General features: G+C 40.5%; 1 pseudogene across 1 annotated transcript; it reads left to right on the forward strand.

Moving 5' to 3' along the window:
• Nucleotides 1-6,520: 6,520 nt before the first annotated feature.
• LOC311063046 lies at nucleotides 6,521-16,148 on the forward strand (annotated as a pseudogene). Its single transcript has 2 exons — nucleotides 6,521-8,231; nucleotides 14,027-16,148. The product of its transcript is annotated as an uncharacterized misc_RNA (transcript).
• The last annotated feature ends 5,321 nt before the right edge of the window (nucleotides 16,149-21,469 follow it).

Below are 21,469 nucleotides of genomic sequence, written 5' to 3' on the forward strand. Positions count from 1 at the left end.
GAACATCTATGAACAAGATGTTTTTCTTTCTGAGTAAAAAATGTAATAGAATACAAAAACAGAATCTTCCAGAGCAGCCAGTTAAGTTTCACATTAGCTGCACAGTCCACAACGCCTCCCTTATGGACAGCCAGAGAGCAGAGGTCAGGTCCCCAAACTTTTACCAAATAGCCACCCATAGCCTCTGGCTGCTATAATAGTGAAATATTGCAATGTTTTTATTTGTTTCTGTCTAAAGGCCATTTAACACTGCCAGCACAGCACAGCATTATTGACGTGCGTGAAGTGCCTCCCACAGCACCAACTGGCAGCACCACACTGCCACACACTGCAGGGAGAATCCTGATAGAGAATACACACAAATCATGTTTCACGTATACTAGAACGCTCGCCCTGGGTGTTCCTAAATGTAACCTCAGTAAAACTATGTCTACACCTAATCTTATTCCTAAACTTAACCTCAGTAAAACTATGTCTAAACCTAACCTTATTCCTAAACTTAACCTCAGTAAAACTATGTCTAAACCTAACCTTATTCCTAAAATTAACCTCAGTGAAACTATGCCTAAACCTAACCTTATTCCTAAACTTAACCTCAGTAAAACTATGTCTAAACCTAACCTTATTCCTAAACTTAACATCAGTAAAATCTCCACATGCCAGAGCCTCCCTGAGTCCCGGCAGAGTAGTTCTGGAGAAGCGGACTGAGTGGCCCTGTCTTTCCCTATAGGACTGACCGTGGGTAGCTACTGGGACGTAAGTCGGGGGCTTGATCAACCCCGGCTGGGTCATCTGGGTAAGGGTGTATGTTGTTGCGAGACCCGAAACACCCTATGACCCCAGGCTACAACACTGATGATACGTCCCAGGTGCATCCATGTGATGTTTTCTTTATAGAAACTATGCCTAAATTTAGTAGGTTATTATTATTATTATTATTATTATTCTGACCTTGTGCAGGATGATGGCCAGTACTATAGCCAGCATCACCAGGGCTACGGCTGCCATCACCACGATGAACCACAGCTCTCTGTAGAACAGAGGATGGTCTCCCTGACCTCCTTCTGCTCGCTCCCCTCCTCCTCCTCCATCTCCATCTCCTCCCCCAGGAGGAGTGGGCTTCTCTGGATCTGGACGAGAGAGGAGAGAGAGACAGGAGGGACAGGAAAGAGAGAGACACAGGAGGACAAAAACCACCGTGTCATGTGGTCATTATCAAAAGTTGTGGAGAAAAGCCAGGTTCAATCAAAATAGTTGTTGTCGGGCAGCAACCTCTTACCTCCATATATTCTTTTGGGTTAATTAACAGCCTACATGATCTCGCTACAGCGTCACACAAAAGCATCGTAGATTGTAGATCTGCTATTTTTGAATTTCAATCCTGAAAAGTAACAGTTTTGGTCCTATGAGGTTTCTACCCGACAGAGACGATTTGTCTGTTGTATGAAGCATTGGTTCTCAAAGTGGGGTCCGGGGACCCCCAGGGGTCCTTGAGGGAGTTCCAGGGGGTCCCCAACTAAATGATGGATAGGAACCAAATGGACCCTTATGGGTCTGTAACTCTGAGAGTGCCTGAGCATCTCATGTGAAAACGAGAGGCCGGCTATATATAGCGCGTGTGTGTGTGTGTGTAAACAAATCGTCTCTCCCCGGTGGAAACCTCATACGTACAAAACTGTTACTTTTCAGGATCCCAGGTTCAAAAACAGCAAAAGTAGCAGATCTTCAATCTCAAGACGCGCCGCTTCGTGCCGGGTTTCGAGCTTGTAGATCTGCTACTTTTGATGATATTTGTGTGATGCAAGTAGGGCGTTAATTTACGGGGAAAAAACACACACAAAGAAAGAGAATATGGAGATAAGAGGTTTCTGCCCGACAGCAACGAAATCCAGAACCTATGAAACATGTTTCACAGCAGCACGGCACGGCTCACTTATACTTCCTGTTGTGGGAAAGGAGACACATTTTTACAGCTACTTTGTATAGAGCAGTACCTCCTGGTACCCCCCCCCCCCCCTCCCCCAGGACCCCTGGGGGTCCCCGGACCCCACTTTGAGAACCAATGGTGTAGAGAAGTGTCTTCAAGTGGCTGAAAGACACTTATCACCTGCTCATCGTCTGGTCATTAACGATGTCTTTGTCCCATCAGAACCTCCTCTCCCTATGCATTTAAGGCTTTGTGTAGAAGGCTTAGGCTGAGCGGTAATGGGGATACAACTACAAGTCAACACTCTCTGAGAGAAGAGAAAGGCGATCACACACACGTGTGTGAAGGAGGAGATAACGCTCGTAACCGGAGACGCTCTCCTCCTCCTCGCTTGCCGATGCATGGCCTAGTTCTCTGTCCTGCTGATAGCGGCGCCGTGGTGGCGTGGTGAGCTCCTTGAGAGAAGACTTTAATCTATCCTATATATCAGCGGTTTTCAACCTCGTCACCTTTCAGCCGCGTCAAGGACCCCCAAATTGACACATATTAGCCCACGGACCCCCATTTGAAAAAAATATGCCAGGGACTCAACCATTTAGATTTATTGGGGGTCCCAATCTACACTGTATCACCATCATCAGTGTTCATTTAACTCTGAGAGTAACGGGTCCATTTGGTTCCATTTGTACACTCTCAGAGTTACAGACATAGTTAGTCAATTTGGTTGCTAACTATTAATTTGGCTGGGGACCCCCTGGAACCCCGTCAAGGACCACTGGTGGTCCCCGGACCACTGGCTGAAAACCCCTGCTATATATATATCTGGCCTGTCCGGATGTAGTTGGAGACATGGCAAGTTTCTGCACATAATAATAATCATAACTTGATTTTTATAGCACTTTTCTAACGGAAGTTAAGTGCTGTAAGTGCTGCACAAAATAACACAGATTAAAAGTAGTTAAAAGGAGTTTTAAAAATATATACTGTTTAGACTGATGATAGGTTCTTGGTTTACCTATGATCCTAGATGACTATTTTTATGCATTTGATGTATAACCTCGTGTTTTCCTTGCTTACTGTACTATGAGCTTGTAGATCTGCAATTCTTTTGGAAAAATCGTGACAATTTGTGAAAATCTTATGAATATATATATTTTTAAAGCGAACATTTGTATACAATATTTTGTTCCAGGGACCCCCTAGAAGCAAAGGTTTGAGTTAAAAATGTTCGCTTTAAAAAATACATATATATATATATTCAAAGGTTTGCACACATTTTCAAGATTTTTCAAATAATAGCCGATATACAAGCTGATCTACAAGTAACCCTGTCCAATCTGCTATTTCTTGAATAGCCAAAGAAATCTTAAAATGACACAGATGTGTTCCCAGATTGAATGGGATTAAGGCCTGAGGTTCCGATTCTATAAATGTCTTCTAAATCCTAACAGTATTTTGAAGAAAACGTATGTTGTCGTATGTGAGTGGTTCTCAAATGTTTTCATGTCAAGGACAGCAAAATGATATGTATTTGGCCACGGACCCCCATCTCAAAATATGTTGTTCCAGGGACCCCCCAGAAGCAAAGATTTGAGTTACAAATGTTCGCTTTAAAACAATATGACAATATGAGCTTGTATGCTATTTTTGAATAGCCAAAGTGTAAAATAATGCTTTTTTAGCTCAAATCAAGAAGTGACACAGACGCGTTCCAGGATTGAATGGGATTAAGAGCAAAAAAAAAGTGTTCAAAGCGATTTGAGGCGGTGGACACACACACACACACACACACACACACACACACACACACACACACACACACACACACACAGGGTGAGAAGGAAGGATAAATAAAGCACGTGATCATCATCAAAAGAAAAAACGTCAAATCAATCCAGAGTGTGTGTGTGTGTGTGTGTGTGTGTGTGTGTGTGTGTGTGTGTGTGTGTGGAGGAGGTTTGATCCCCCAGAGACTCACCAGCGCTGGGGTCCGTGGTGGGCTCTGTGGCGGGCAGGGAGGGGTGCTGGCACCCACCTGGACGTGCGATGCATAGGATCAGAAGGCCAAGCGACCTGCCAGGCAGGGCGGGGCCTCTCTCTGGGATCACACCTGTCGCCCCATCATCAATATTTCACCAGGTGTTACTTAGACCAGCTGATGCCCCCCCTTATCTCTCTTCTAACGCTCACACACTCACTCACACACACACACACACACACACACACACACAGACCAGGCCAGACGTACACACAGCAAATATTCCAGAGAATGGAATTGTTAATTTCCCATGGGTGAGTATTGGCTTCTTCTTCTTCTGCTTCTTCTTCTTGTTCTGGTGGGTGGGTGGGTGGGGCTGGGGGTCAGCTGATGTACTCCAGACTTGCAGAAAGAAAGAGACGTGAGGAGAGAAGAAGAGATGCCTGGACTCGCTGCATGGCTGAAGTCCTTCTAACCCTGTCCAATCTCCCATCAGCCCTTTCTGTCCTCCCCCCTCCCCTCCCCCCTCCCCCACAGTGTCATGGTAACAGCCAGGTGTCAGGTTTCGTTTTTACCTGGAGAGTCATCACGGCAGTGTTACTCTGACACTGTAGTGTGTGTGTGTGTGTGTGTGTGTGTGTGTGTGTGTGTGTGTGTGTGTGTGTGTGTGTGTGTGTGTGTGTGTGTGTGTGTGTGTGTGTGTGTGTGTGTGTGTGTGCGTGCGTGTGCGTGTGTGTGTGCGTGTGTGTGTGCGCAAGAAGGTGCATACTTAATGCAAATGTGTGTGTGTTTTATATATATATATATATATATATATACACACGCAATTATTGTGAGAATAAATTGAATCAATACTGCAAACGACTACGCCACCTTTTTGTAAAGAGGTAAGGTCCTCTATAACATTTCCTTTTCTTTTCAGGCTATTTACAGGTTCGAACCCAAGTAAGTGTAAAACACTAAGAACAACACTTTGAAAAATATTCCTTGAGAAAACTAAATGAAACAGGTCTGTATAAAAAGGTAAGTCAAGTTTATTGTCCCTAATACAAAGGCATCTATGCCATAAAACCAATCAACAAAAACAACAAAAATAACACTATACTAATAAAAACCCTCAACCTCCTGTGGCGCCCACTAAGCTAACTAAAATACAAATACAACAGGTCACTTCCAACAATAAAGGCAAAATCACAGAGCTTGTGCAAACTTAGCAAATACATTTAGCAATAAAGTGTCTTCTACTACTGAAACAGTAAGGTGACAGGTGTTAATTTCAAGTGCTATATACTCATCACGGTTCAAGTGCAAAGGGGTGGGAATGTCCATATATGGGGCGTAATGGAAAGGGTTAGGCCAGGAATCTCTGTCTCTTCTTTTCTTTGTATGCACCGTCTGAAATCATAGAAACTAGAACCAGTTCATCTGTTCAATGTAGCTTGCATATGAGGTTTATATATGACAAATAGTCATATATTTGTATAAATCTTAGCACATGTATTTAAATGCCAACTTACAAGTAAGTTTGAAGATAGGAAAATTAATTTGTAAAAATGTTCTTAAAAAAGCGTGATGTTTGTCTTGAGAGAAGACTTTAATCAATCCTATATATATATATCTGGCCTGTCCGGATGTAGTAGGAGACATGGCAAGTTTCTGCACATAATAATAATAATAACTAGATGTGAGGGCCGCTTCGCTTCGCGGCCATCTAATGTAACAGGAAAAAGGAATGTATGGGTGTGTTGGTCTACTCACAAATGCAGATTCAACAATTGACAGGCAGAATTGACGATTTCCGAATGATATTTTATGATAAATGCACACACAAGTATAATTATTTTTTGTGAAAATTACAAATTCATATTTAAAAATGTCCCGAATAAATAATTTGTGTTTGTAGATTGCAAAACACATTTGTAAATCATGGAAACACATCACTCCTGTCAAATCATGGAATATTTGTGCATCATGGTATTGGATTGGATACACAAATAATTTTGAGGCAAATCTCTCCCCATACATAACATATAAAGTGTTAATGCTCTGATTTCCAGTTTAGGGAGACAGTTTGAGACACGATTCAAAATCATTTGAATAGAACAATATAAATGTTTTAGTGTGGATTTTGCATTTAACTTTAAATCACAGACGCCATATAAATATAACTGTGGGTGTAACATAGACTCAGATCTTTTTCTCACTCAGATGCACTGGTTAGGTACATACATGGACATGCAGGTTTACCCTGCATGTCCACTATATGTCACTATTGACTCTATTATCAACCTAGAAAGCTGTACATGAACAATGTGAGAGTTAAACAGTGTGAATGGTCATGTTTCTTGTAGACATGCTACTTGTAAACTGTGTGTGTGTGTGTGTGTGTGTGTGTGTGTGTGTGTGTGTGTGTGTGTGTGTGTGTGTGTGTGTGTGTGTGTGTGTGTGTGTGTGTGTGTGTGTGTGTGTGTGTGTGTGTGTGTGTGTGTGTGTGTGTGTTTGTTTGTGTTTGTGTGAACTTTGGAACAGTTTTATGGTCTGCCAATGCTCCTCCCCTTGCCTGAGTCATCTGACAAAAAACAGGAAACATTCCTCAGTGATGACACGCTCTCACACACACATGGATAGACAGACAATACGATTCACTTTCAAACACAACTTCCAGTGAGGAGGACAGACTGTCTTTCCACATCAGCTACAGGAGGGAATACTGACCCAGACCACTGGAACCTGCTGCTGACTCTGTCAGCTGAATGGACTTTAACAACAACCACGATTCACAGTGAAAGTAAACTTCAGGGAACATTCTATAGGAGGGAGTGTTACTACGACTGACTGACTTCCTGTATTAAGCACAGTGTTTGTAGCTTCACTCAGAGACTAAATGGCTTCCACGTCGTCTCTTCCAGAAGAAGATTATTCCTGTCCTGTGTGTCATGACATCTTTAAAGATCCTGTTCTCCTGTCATGTAGCCACAGCTTCTGTAATGCGTGTCTGCATGAATGGTGGAGAGAGAAGAGAGTAAAACAGTGTCCAGTTTGTAAGGAAATACATTCAATAGATCATCTACCCCGTAACCTGGCTCTGAAGAACCTGTGTGAGGCCTTCATACAGGAGAGACAGAGAGCTTCAAAACGTAAGAGAACTTCATCAGGGTCTGAGGATCTCTGCAGTCTGCATGCTGAGAAACTCAAACTGTTTTGTCTGGAATGTCAACAGCCAGTGTGTGTTGTGTGTCGAGATTCTAAAAAACACACCAACCACAGTTTCAGACCCATCGATGAAGCTGCTCTGGATCACAAGGAGGAAGTCCAGAAATCACTGAAGCCTTTACAGGAGAAACTGGAGGTCTTTAATAAAGTTAAAAAGAAAAGTGACCAAACAGCAAAACACTTTAAGGTCCAGGCCCGACACACAGAGAGGCAGATTAAGAAACAGTTTAAAAAGCTTCATCGGTTTCTAGAAGAGGAAGAGGAGGCCAGCATCACTGCACTGAGGGAGGAAGAGTTGCAGAAGAGTCAGATGATAAAGGAGAAGATTGAGGGTCTGAACAGAGACATATCAACCCTTTCAAACAACATCAGAGTCATAGAGGAGGAGCTGAGAGCTGAACACATCTCATTCCTGCAGAACTACAAGACCACAATGGAAAGAGTCCAGTTCACACTGCAGGACCCACAGCCGGTCTCAGGGCCACTGATAGACGTGACCAAACACCTGAACAACCTGACCTTCAGAGTCTGGAACAAGATGAAGGACATTGTCTCCTACACTCCTGTCATTCTGGACCCCAACACTGCCCATCCATCATACACCCTGTCTGATGATCTGACCAGTGTGAGAGATGGAGAGGAACAGCAGCCTCCTGATAACCCAGAGAGGTTCGACCATGCGCCCATTGTCCTGGGTTCTGAGGGCTTTAACTCACAGCTGGGATGTTGAGGTTGGAGACAATGCAGCCTGGTTAGTGGGTGTGTTAGCAGAGTCTTACGAGAGGAAGGGAGACAGGGGGGGTCAGCACTGGAGAATAATGTTATATGAAGGTAAATACACAGCACGCTCCTCATCAGGGTCAGTCAGTCTCTCATTGAAGCAGAATCCTCAGAGGATCAGAGTCCAGCTGGACTGGAATGAAGGAAAGGTGTCATTCTCTGATCCTGATACTAACACACACATACACACCTTCACACACACTTTCACTGACACACTCTTTCCATACATTTACACTGGTCGTACATGTTCTCTGAAGATGTTACCAGGGAAGATCAGTGTAACTGTGGATGATGTAGTTAGACATGATGATGATGATGATGATGATGATGATCTTTAAGGGGGTTTTATAGAATCTATAATATCATATGATTGTGTTCTTGTCAATCAACACTAGCAAGTGTTTCCTAATGCAACATTCTGATCTTTGACCTCATCAAAATGTCCACATTGTGAATTTGTGATGTCATGTTATTATGGATATCATCTATTGTTTTTGGTTAATAATGAATCATTAGAATGAGGATGGTAACAATAATATTCTTTTCATTTAAATTGCTATACACGTAAAAAAAATCTGTGTTTAAAAACGTTGACCGTTCTGATCAAAAGGACTGATTTACAGCCTGATTTACTGTCCTGTGATAGCAAAAATGTAAAGAATAAATTAAAGGAGTGAAAAGGATGAATACAGTCAAAGGGGTAGATAAGGAGAATGATGGAAATGAACAGGAAAACAAGACAATCAACTAAAAGTGTAAATACAATGTCAAAACAACGTTGAGTCAATCTGGTAGAGTTGTTTTTAACTGTACTGTGTTCTTCATGTTCGCTCAACTGTCCTTCTGTTCACTGTTTATTGTATTGTCTCTCAATGACATGGGAGACATAGTGTTTCTGATGTGTAATGAGACTGCATTCTACATTAAAGTCTGATTATAAACATGATCTGAAGTCATGGTTGTTTTTATAGTGAGAGGTAGTGGATTCATACAGTAACTTCATGTGTGATTCTAGTCTAGTCTTACTGCAGGGTGTGTTGGTATGACGTCTTTTACTCAAACTGCTGTGTAGATATTTAGTATTTGAATAAATAATTTCATACGTAATGACATTAATTACGACCATTTTCAACATTTAGAGTTTGTGAAAGCATAAAAGAAGACTAGTATTATGGGCTCTATTCAGGGGTGTATTACAAAACTGGGCCTATACTGGGCCCAAGAACTCAGGAGGCCCTAATCCAGAGCCTTTGTGTGAATTTCCGTGGTTATTAAATGCACATTTCTTGTCAAAGGGAATATGTAGCCTAAACATTCACTTTGAAGATGTCACCAGAAACAAACCTTCAGGACACCATTTCAGTTGAGTGTCTATTGCAGTGGTTCTCAAACCTTTTCATGTCAAGGACCCCAAAATTGATATGTATTTGGTGACGGACCCCCATCTGAAAATGTTTTGTGCCAGGGACCCCCAGAAAAGAAGATATATATTTAAAAAGTATTAATATTATCAATATTTTTCAAATATTTTAAAATAACAGATGTACAAGCACGCAGCGTGACACAAAGTGACACACAGATCAGCTCTGACATTATAAAGTATGACATCTTATAAGATGCTGAGCAGAGGTCAGAGGTCACTATGTTATATTACATTAAAGTGTGTTCACACTGCAGGACCCACAGCTGGTCTCAGGACCACTGACCAGGGACCCTCAGGGTTCCTTGAGAGGGTTCCAAATGGACTCTTACCGCCAGGTGTGTAAATAATTTGAAATAATCAAGGCATTCATAGGTCTCACATCACAAGCTGTGAGTAAAGAGGAGTAAAGACTGCGGCATATATACTGTGTGTGTGTGTGTGTGTGTGTGTGTGTGTGTGTGTGTGTGTGTGTGTGTGTGTGTGTGTGTGTGTGTGTGTGTGTGTGTGTGTGTGTGTGTGTGTGTGTGTGTTTACTACAGTTATTTTACTGTACTATGGTCTTCATGCTCGCTGAACTGCAGAGGTGGGACCAAGTCCCTATGTTGCAAGTCCAAGTCGAGTCTCAAGTCTTTGCTCTCAAGTCCCGAGTCAAGTCCAAGTCAACACAGCCAAGTCCCAAGTCAAGTCCAAGTCCTCAGCTTTTTGTTTCGAGTCCCACACAAGTCCTTAGCATTTTGGTTCGAGTCCCACACAAGTCCTAACCTTTTGTTTCAAGTCCCAAACAAGTCCTAACCTTTTGTTTCGAGTCCCAAACAAGTCCTAACCTTTTGTTTCGAGTCCCAAACAAGTCCTAACCTTTTGTTTCGAGTCCCAAACAAGTCAAAATGTTAATTCAAGATATGTAAAGATTTACATAAATCATGAGCATTTTTCACAATTTGCATTTGTTTTAAAACATGGGTTCTTCCAGGCCAACAGAAAGCAGATACTGTACTTTTAATATCCTCCTTGAGGACAGGGTTTAAAAGGGCCCTTTTTAATTAATATAATGTAATTTTGTACAATCTGTATGGTAGAGTATGTTACTACAATATAACTTATACAATCAGGGTGGTTGTATTTTGTCTCCCTGCTCTTCTATTGAGACATTTAGATAATGTCAAAGGCCATGTCTCACCTAGACACAGGATCTGACACAAATTCAGTGTATCCTCTGATCAAGCAGGCAGGCTCTATTATCACGATGGTGAAATGTCAGCACTTGCACTGGAAACCGCGTTCAAATCCGGGGTAGAAGAGGAAATGTATATAGCGCTGAAGTGGTCAATGTATGTTTTGTATTAATAACCAAAATCTACAAAGTAATTGGTACCTAAAATTTTCAAATAATTGTAGTGGAGTAAAAGTAGGCTAATATCTGCCTCTCATATGTAGTTGAGTAGAAGTAGGTAGCTGATATATTGCACTTTTACCTTAGCGCTAGGTATACTCTTGGTTGCTTGTTTTTGCAGAAAATGCACTTAAGACTTCTGGTGATTAGTAGTTTCGTTCCCTACCTATGTTGAATGCACTTACTGTAAGTCGCTTTGGATAAAAGCGTCTGCTAAATAATGTAGAAGTAAAAGTACTGAAAATTGCAAATACTTCAGTAAAGTAAAAAATAAGTCAAAATTGTACTTAAGTAAAGTACTTGAATAAATGTACTTAGTTACTTTCCACCACTGGTTATAGTTTGCACTTAGCACGCAGTAATGTTAATGTGAAGTATAGGTCTTGCCTTGCATACTGCTTTTCTCGTCTTGTCTATCTTTAAAACCGAAAGCTATAACTGCTGGAGTTGACATTTTATTCCACCTGGCTTCAGTTCCAGCAGCGACGGCAGGAGTGAAGCCAGTGTGTTGTTTGTTTGGTAACGTGCATCATGTGGGCCAGTGTTGCCAAGTATCGGGAGAGAAACAAGCGAACCGACTTCCAAAAACAAGCCAAAAACAAACCAAATTTTGTCCAAAGGTTAGGGTAAATAAGCAGCTTTGGCAACACTACACTAGGTGTCACTGACGGCCGGGATTTCTGACTAATAACATTATAGTTGATGCACACTTTTTTAAACATTTTTGGCTTGCTTAAGTGACTTGAAAGTGACTTGAAGGTGACTTGAAAAGACTTGAATTTTCAAGTCACGAGGGCTCAAGTCAAGTCAAGTCTCAAGTCTTTAGTGTTCAAGTCAAGTCAAGTCTCAAGTCTTTGGCATTCAAGTCCCAAGCAAGTCCAAGTCTATTTTTGATTTGGTCAAGCAAGTCTCAAGTCATCAAAATCGGGACTTCAAGTCAAGTCGAGTCTCGAGTCTCGAGTCCAAGTCCCCACCTCTGCTGAACTGTCCTGTTAGCTGTTTTTCTTTTCGTAGTCACTTAAATGAGATGGGAGACTAGCTGTTACTGATGTGTAATCTAATGGGACTGCATACCTCATGAAAGTCTGACTCTAGAAACATGATCTGAAGTCCAGATTCACTCTCATTCTTTTACAGTCTCTATGCGTTCATGCAATGCGCGGTGCCCTTTAAGTGTTACGACAGTACTGATTCACGCCACGGACGTTTTTACGACAGCCGTTCCTTCTCACATCGGTGCTTGCTGTTGCCTGTGTGAGAAACATCAAGTGACTCTAACGTATCTTCTGTGAGACTCTCTTCTGTTAGGTGAGCACTGAACATGTTGATTTAAGAGCTTTAACGGTATCTTATGATATATATATGATATTAGCCTTAGATCAAGAAGACTATCGTAGATGTATTTGATCGATGTTGACGTTTTTATATCTACGAGAGTCTCCCCCCCCCCCCCGTTTTTTCGTGGAATGTCACCAGCAAAGCCCGTATTGCTCCTAACATGTACAAAATGCAAAATATAAGGTGCCTACCCGCTTGCCCCAAATGTTAACTAGGTTTCCGGTGTGTGTGTGTAATGTATTAGTCCATATTGTTCAATAAAGAAGTGTTTTAATCCCGTCGGTGGCCGAACGACATCTCCCCCCCCGTTTACTTCCTGTTTACATTGAGTGTAATTCCGGCTTTCACCGGATGCGCCCCATCACTAACTTCCTCCAAAATCGTCCACAGACGGGATTAAAACACTTCTAGTTATGGGTATCATATCATCACATAGAATGTTGTCAACCATGCCTTTTGCTACGTCTGTATGAATATTGTTATGTATTGTATACTGTCTATATAAATATATATATGAATCTTAGCCCTGGTCCAGAGTGTTAGTGAGTTCTCTCTAACGCTCTGCCAGGTGAGCTGCTCTGCTCATAGACCAACATTACACTGCCGTGAGAGGTCTCCGTCTTTAGTAAAAAATAAACTAAACTATTTAGCTACTCACCGAAATAAAGGCTGTTTTGTTTTGTTGAAACTCTATATTCCAGGATGGGAAGACTCTCAGCACCCCATCTTCTCTGTATAATACACTTTTGGGGCAGAAAATAACATATGTACCGCCAGACAGGAAATCATTGTATTTACTCCACTGCGCCCCTTACAGATCTGGTCAATATAAATGACAATTGAGCAGATTTATAGAGGGCGCAGTGGAGTTAATAAAATAATTGTACAAGGAAATAAAATACATTCTACAGTTGGTACAGCTACATGGTCTTTGTAATTATTTTGTCATGAGCTGCAGCATTGGTTACACAAACACTATTTTGAAAATCAAGGCTAGGTATAAATGAGTCACAGTGGAACTATCAGTGTATGATATGAATAACTATTGAGTTGTGTGTTTGTCTGGAGGGAGTGATACTTGACACTTATTAAACCATTAGGTTGATCTAAGTGTGAAAACAAACCATAGCGTTGTCCCAGTTCTGTAGAAATAAACCCAATGCTTGTCCTGTCAGTATATAATCAATGGCTTTCACAAAAATCCACTTTTGTCATGTTGTTATGACAGACTTACTGCCAGTAATAATCTCTGAATCTGCAGTATTGCATTTTTATAAAGTGTTGTTCTTGTTTTGCTGTGTTTTACACCTACACAATGGTGGAGTAACTAGTAACTGAATTTACTCAGTACTGAATCCAAGTACAATGTTGAGGTACCTTGAGTATTTACATGTTCAGTTCTCTATGCATATCTACTTCTCTAAATCTAAGAGGAGAATATTGTGCTTTTAATTCCACTGCAGTCATTTAAAAACTTTATTTACTACCTTCTTTGCATGTTTAATTATTTATACATATTATTACAATACATACATTAACAAATTAAAACCTATTTTATACTTGAGGTATTGAAAAATAGCCAATTTACAAGCTCACAATGTTGCGAAGGTGGAAGAAGGAAGTTTTAGGGATCTGTTTGACATGGGACTAAACATGTTTGGGGCATACGTCATATGTGTGTGAGATTAATGGCAAATTTGTGTTTGTGTGTACTTTGCAACAGGTCTGTGGTGGTGTGTCAAAGCTCCGCCCCCCTGTCAGATTCGATAAGATTGACCTTCGGATCAAACACAACTTCCAGAGAGGAGGACAGACTGTCTTTCCACATCAGCTACAGGAGGGAATACTGACCCAGACCACTGGAACCTGCTGCTGACTCTGTCAGCTGAATGGACTTTAACAACAAGTAAACTTCAGGGAACATTCTAGAGGAGGAAGTGTTACCACTTCCTGTATTGAGCAGAGTGTTTGTAGCTTGACTCGGCGTCAAAATGGCTTCCACGTCGTCTCTTCCAGAAGAGGATTTTTCCTGTCCTGTGTGTCGTGAGATCTTTAAAGATCCAATTCTCCTGTCATGTAGCCACAGCTTCTGTAAAGCTTGTCTGCGGGAATGGTGGAGAGAGAATACAATAAAGCAATGTCCAGTTTGTAAGGAAATACATTCAACAGATCATCTACCCCGTAACATAGCTCTGAAGAACCTGTGTGAGGCCTTCATACAGGAGAGACAGAGAGCTTCAAAACGTAAGAGAACTTCATCAGGGTCTGAGGATCTCTGCAGTCTGCATGCTGAGAAACTCAAACTGTTCTGTCTGGAATGTCAACAGCCAGTGTGTGTTGCGTGTCGAGATTCTAAAAAACACATAAACCACAGTTTCAGACCCATCGATGAAGCTGCTCTGGATTACAGGGAGGAAATGCAGAAATCACTGAAGCCTTTACAGAAGAAACTGAAGGTCTTTAATCAAGTTAAACAGAAAAGTGACCAAACAGCAAAGCACGTTAAGGTCCAGGCCCGACACACAAAGAGGCAGATTAAGGAACAGTTTCAAAAGCTTCATCAGTTTCTACAAGAGGAAGAGGAGGCCAGCATCACTGCACTGAGGGATGAAGAGCAGGAGAAGAGTCAGATGATGAAGGAGAAGATTGAGGGTCTGAACAGAGACATATTAACCCTTTCAAACAACATCAGAGCCATAGAGGAGGAGCTGAGAGCTGAACACATCTCATTCCTGCAGAACTACAAGACCACAATGGAAAGAGCCCAGTTCACACTGCAGGACCCACAGCTGGTCTCAGGATCACTGATAGACGTAACCAAACACCTGGGCAACCTGACCTTCAGAGTCTGGAACAAGATGAAGGACATTGTCTCCTACACTCCTGTCATTCTGGACCCCAACACTGCCCATCCAGTGTTCACCCTGTCTGATGATCTGACCAGTGTGAGAGATGGAGAGGAACAGCAGCTTCCTGACAACCCAGAGAGGTTTGACGAGGTTGGCTATGTCCTGGGTTCTGAGGGCTTTAACTCAGGGACTCACAGCTGGGATGTTGAGGTTGGAGACAATGCAGACTGGATGCTGGGTTTGTTAGCAGAGTCTTACCAGAGGAAGGGAGTCAGAGGAGGTCAGCACTGGGGAATATGGTTAGAGGAAGGTGAATACGCAGCAGGCTCCTCATCAGGGTCAGACACTGATCTCTCATTGAAGCAGAATCCTCAGAGGATCAGAGTCCAGCTGGACTGGAATGAAGGAAAGCTGTCATTCTCTGATCCTGATACTAACACACACATACACACCTTCACACACACTTTCACTGACACGCTCTTTCCATACATTTACACTTCTGATTATACTGTCCCTCTGAAGATGTTACCTGGGAAGATCGGTGTAACTAGTCTGTGGAACAATGCAGTTAGACATGACGAGATGATGATGAGTCTATAAGGGGGAATATATTACTCAGTTTAGCAGAATATGTGATTATGTTGTGGTCAATGACAGTCACATTAACAAGTGTTTCCTAAAGCATTGGTTCTCAAACCTTTTCATGTCGAGGACCCCCAAATTGATGTGTATTTGGCCGTGGATCCCCATCTTAAAATATTTCCGTCCCCTAGAAAAATGACTTTGAAGATGTCACAAGAAACAAACCATCATGATTCCCCAACCACATTTAAATCTGACCTAAAAACATGTCTGTTCTCAAAATGTAATTGGACTCCCTCAGTGACTTCCACTGAAGGACCCCAGTGTGAGTTAATATACATCGTTAGTTAGTTACTGTCCACTACTGTTCAATGGGTTAAGAGTAAATGTACTTAGTTACTGTCCAGTACTGTTCAATGGTTTAAGAGTAAATGTACTTAGTTACCGTCCACCACTGTTCATGGGTTTTAAGTACTGCACATTGGCTCTGATAGGATCCAACTGCAAGATTAATAGAATGGCTATTTGTCTTATTATGCAGAATGTCTGATTAATGTGCAATAATTCATGTTTTACATACAAAAGGTATTTCAGGGCTCAGCAAAGTCATATCTTCTGATTTCCTCAGAAATACAACCTTTACCATTTATAATTTAGGCATTTAGCTCCAGAGCGACTAATTATCATGTTGTGATTCTCTGCCTGTTCCCTGACAGCTACATTAGTCTTTTTGTTCTGTTCTGTACTTGACTTTAATATGGATTAAATCTTGTGAACGCTGAATTCTTGCCTGAGCGTTTCTGTTTGGTCCTGTCTGAGTCACTGAACGTTACCTAAAGAGTTAATATTTACAACAAATATGTGGACTATCCAGGTTAAATAAGTTTTATTGTAAAATACGATATCTTGAGTAAAACCAATTCCCTTGATGTTATCCCTCCTCTATAATGACTGTCAGTAACGTCACATAATTGTTTTATCAAACGAAGACATTCGTACTTTTCAAACTGGTTATGCAGGGCATTTAACTTTGATAAATAGCCTACATTTTGTTACACATTTTGTAATTCATAATTCGAGTACATTCTGTATTCAGATATGACTTATTCATATTACGTTCTGATCTGCCTAGTGACAGACAAGACTTTGGTGTCAACTTGGCCACAGGCATAACTTCAAAATGTCACCATTCAAATTAATGTATTAGCTGTTGAAAAAGTTGATTCAACAACGTTCAGTCAAGGGCCAAGTTACCAGAAAACACAGCGGAAATATATGAATAAGTCCTGTTGCTACTGTTAAAGTTCACTTTAAAAGAGTTGACATTATTTATTTCTATATTGTACAGATCAGTTTTAATTGTCTTAAGATGAAAGGCAGAGTGACAAGACTAGTGATGATGTCACCAAGAGACACATGCTGGAGCTGCTCCATAGATGGTTAATGGAACATTATGATATAATAATGGAACATTAGAACATTATGATATAATAATGGAACATTAGAACACTATGATATAATAATGGAACAATATAGAATCCATCCATGGTGATTTAGTTATGAACTCAGAGCAGTAAGGCTAAGTAAATACATTCAAGCTAAACTCATGTGGATGTAATATTAACAATTCTATGAGCCACACAGTTCAGTGTCAAATGGACATCAGCTCATAAAAAGTGTTAATGTTCTGATATCCAGTTTAGGGAGACCGTTTTGAGACACGATTCAATATCATTTGAATAGAACAATATACATGTTTTGGTGTGTATTTTGCACGTTATCACGGCCCCCATATCAATATAACTGTGGGTGTAACATAGATTCAGATTCACTTTATTCTCACTCAGATGCACTGTTTAGGTACATACATGGACATGCAGGTTTAGCCTGCATTCCCACTAGATGTCACTATTGACTATTATTAACCTATAAAGTTGTACATGAACAATGTGAGAGTTAAACAGTGTGAATGGTCATGTTTCTTGTAGACATGATACTTGTAGACAGCAGGTAATAGTAGACATGACATGCAGTGTCACATCATGTATCAAAGCAAGCACATCAGTGCAGGTGGTTTCAGTTACTTTACTTTCAGTTACTGTCATAAAAATGGTTTTGCAAAAAGTGGCCTCCTGGTGGCGCTATAACAGGCCTATGTGAACATTTCCCTAATTCAGGTGCCCAGTTGTCCAGATGCCCACATGTCCCAAGTGCCCAGTTCCCAGTTGACCAGGTGCCCACATTTCTCTAGTGCCCACGTGTCCCTAATACCCTCATGTCCCTAGTGCAGGGGTCTTCAACGTTTTCAAGCCAAGGACCCCTAGCTGAGAAAGAGATGAAGCAGGGACCCCCTACTCTATATTGTTTAAAATTGTGTTTCAGATTCAACTTTTTTTGTTTACTTGGTCTGCTGTTGTTTCCCTTTACACCGATACCTCTTTGCCAAAAATAGCCGATCTACAAGCTCACAGCGCCTCGCGCTGCAAGGCGTTGTGAGCTTGTAGATCGGCTATTTTTGGCTAAAGTTCTCCTCAGAAAAGGGATGCTAGGGTTCAAGTGGATAAGGTAAAAAAAAAATCATATCACACAAAGATTTGGCGGACCCCCTGTAGTAACACTGAGGACCCCCTAGGGGTCCCGGACCCCCTGTTGAAGACCCCTGCCCTAGTGCCAAGATGGTTTTGGTGCCCAGTTATCCCTAGTCCAGACCTAGTTCCGGATGCATTGTGAGCTTGTAGATCTGCTATTTTCTAATGATTTGTATACATTTTACGCATTTGAAAACTTAAAATGTGACATTCTGCCTAATTACTACTTTTACTTCTGGTACTTTAAGTATATTTTGATGCCGATACTTTTGTACTTTTACTCAAGTAAATTTTCATTACATTTATCATTATTATTATTATTATTATTATTATTATTATTATTATTATTATATTTATTATTATTACCCTTATTATTATTATTATTATTGCTGTTATATATTTCGCTAACTTCTTCTCTTTAACTTTTAAATTAGTGAAATGTGGGCTGTGCTTGCGTACAGGGCATGTACGCATGTCTGCTTGTCAGACCAATCACAGCCCTTGCTGATCTTGTCCCTCCTCTTAAATACCACCGCTGGAAGCTGCTCGCCTCATTTCTCAAGTGTACGTGTGGATACTAGGTCTCTCCGTCCGATGACAGATTACTATTGGAAACTGTTCTACTTGATTTCGGTTCATATATCACTGATCTACTTTCATTTCGTCGTCTTTTGTCTGAGGTGAGTAATATTACTTTATAAAAAAAACTTTTTCCCGCCTTTATTACTTTATATATAGTTTTTCCCCGCCTTTTTTGGCCCATTCATCTACACGAACGTTCAGATTTCAAACACAGTTTTTACCCCATGGCCACGGATGTTATAATTATGTACGGGCCCTCAGAAGTAGCCGTATCTTCACACACAGACAGTATATGTGGGTTTTTTTTCTCTTTTTTTTTTCTTGGACTGAGTGAGTAATACTTTTTGCAACATAGTGGACTGGTGCTGCTAATTTGAGGTTTCTGGTCGGCTCCGCAGCTTTTATTTAAATCACTTTTCTCTCTGCTGCTTTAATTTAATTCACATTTCTGGTTGGTTCCGTTGCCTTAATTTAAATCACCTTTCCTTTATTATCATTATTATTTTCATTTTTCTCTGTCTTATTAACCTAAAATTGTACAATCATCTATTACAGGTTTGACAGTAGAATATTTATACATCTTTTTTTGCCGAATGACTGAGTGTATAATAATTCACTTAATTTATTTTAAATCACCTTTCTTTTATTATAATAATAACTCACTTCATTTAATTTAAATTACCTTTTTTTATTATTATTATCTTCATTTTCTTCTGTGTCTTATTAATCTACATAAAATGGTACCATCATTTAACTACCTGTGTAGGTTTGACAGTAGAATATCTTTTTGTTTCTTTTCCTTTTTGCGGTAAGATTGAGTGAATAATATGTAGCCACTTACACCAGAAACGTTTTGCAACATAGTGGAATGGTGCTAACTTGTTGTATCGGTTGGCTCCGTTGCTTTCATTAAATATATTTTCCTTTATTATCATTATTATTATCACTTTCTACTGTGTTTTTTTAATTTATATATAAAGTGTGCCAACATTTAGTATCTGTGGAGGTTTTTTTTTTTTTTTTACAGAAGAACATCTTTTTTCTTTTTTTTCTCTCTTTGTTTGTCGGATGGCTGAGTGTGTGGGCCTAATATGTATCCACTTACACCAGAAACATTTTGTAACATAGTGCATTGGTTCTCAAAGTGGGGTCCGGGGACCCCCAGGGGTACTTGAGGGGGTTCCAGGGGGTCCCCAGCTAAATGATGAATAGTTAGGAACCAAATGGACCCTTATGGGTCTGTAACTCTTGAGTGTACAAATGGAACCAAATGGACCCTAACGGGTCAATTTGGTTCCATTTACACTCTCAGAGTTAAATTAACATTGATTTTACAATATAAATTGGGGTCCCAGAGATAGAAATGCCATTAAATGGGGGTCCGTAGCCTAATGCATGTCAAACTGGGGGTCCTTGAAATTAAAATGGTTGAGAATCACTGCTAGAGCTGTAAAAATCATCTCTTACGGGGGTCCCTGGCTTATCTTTTCAAATGGGGGGTCAGCAGGCTAAAAAGTGTCAATTTGGGGGTCCTTGACATGAAAAAGTTTGAGAACCACTGACATAGTGGACTAGTACTGCTGCTAACTTGTTGTTTCGGGTCTGCCTCGTTGCTTTAATTCAATTTGCTTTAATTTAAAATGCTCCTTGCTGGGAGCCGCTGCTTTAAATTAAATTTCCTTTTCTTTTACTATCATTATTATTATCATCACTTTTTTTGGTGTTTATTAATCTACACATACATTCTGCCATTATTAATTATTTGTGTATTTTGGACAATAGGCTTGAATAGTTCTTTGCCGACTGACTGAGTGACTAATAACTAACCACAAACACATCAGAAAATGTTTGGTGAAATACTGGACTGGCGCTAACTCGCCGTCTCTGATTTAATTTAAATCATTTTTTCTTCATTATTATTAGACTACTGTCACTATGATTATTACCAGGTCTAGTATTAGGCTACTTTTATCACTTCTTCTCTGCGTTTATCAATCTATAAATTAGACCATTTTTTATTGTATTTTTTATAACCCCCTGCTGTGTACTTCTGACAGTGGAATATAGTATTTGACATCGTATCTCTATTAAAACAAAATATTCCTGTGAGGCTTCAATTTCCAGAAGCCTATATATGGCGAGGCGCTCATTATTAGAGCCGCTACATATTCGACATATCGCCTTCTTAATTTAAGACTAGCCTCCCCACTAAACTGTCAACCCAAGCAGACTCCAGATTGTCTGGATATTACTGCGTTTAGTTTCATTACTAAAGATATAGGCAGCAGGCTTAACTGGGGTGTTCAAGCTGGATGCGCTGCTGTTCATCATGTCACTATTGTTTTATTTAATATTATTATCATTATTAGCTTTCCCTTCAATAAACACAAGAGCATCAGTAGACGTTATGTTTCTCAAGCTATGGTTTATATTATTATTATTAACATTATCACTTATTTTAAGTAACCACGGGTGTTTGAACTGGACGCAGCTACTGCTGCTGTTCATTAGGCCTACTATAGCCCTACTAGCCTACTACTACCAGTATTATTATTACCAATATTATTATCAGCAGTAGCAGGCTAGTTTTCTTTTTTTTTACTAAAACATGACTGTACTGTAGACTTTGTTTTCCGTGACACTATCCCCGCAGCTAACGGCCACAGGGACAACTAAATATCTATCCATCACGTAGCTGGCTGAGGGAAACGTCTTCCATTTACAGTGGTTTGCAGGGTTTCTATGACGACAATCTGTCCAATCACGTCACCACGGGCACTCCCAACCATGGGAACTAAGGCTCATTCATATAGCTCCAT

The sequence above is a fragment of the Gymnoscopelus microlampas genome (genome assembly GCF_963454915.1).
Source record: "Gymnoscopelus microlampas genome assembly, chromosome: 16".
In the NCBI taxonomy this organism is placed as follows: domain Eukaryota; kingdom Metazoa; phylum Chordata; class Actinopteri; order Myctophiformes; family Myctophidae; genus Gymnoscopelus; species Gymnoscopelus microlampas.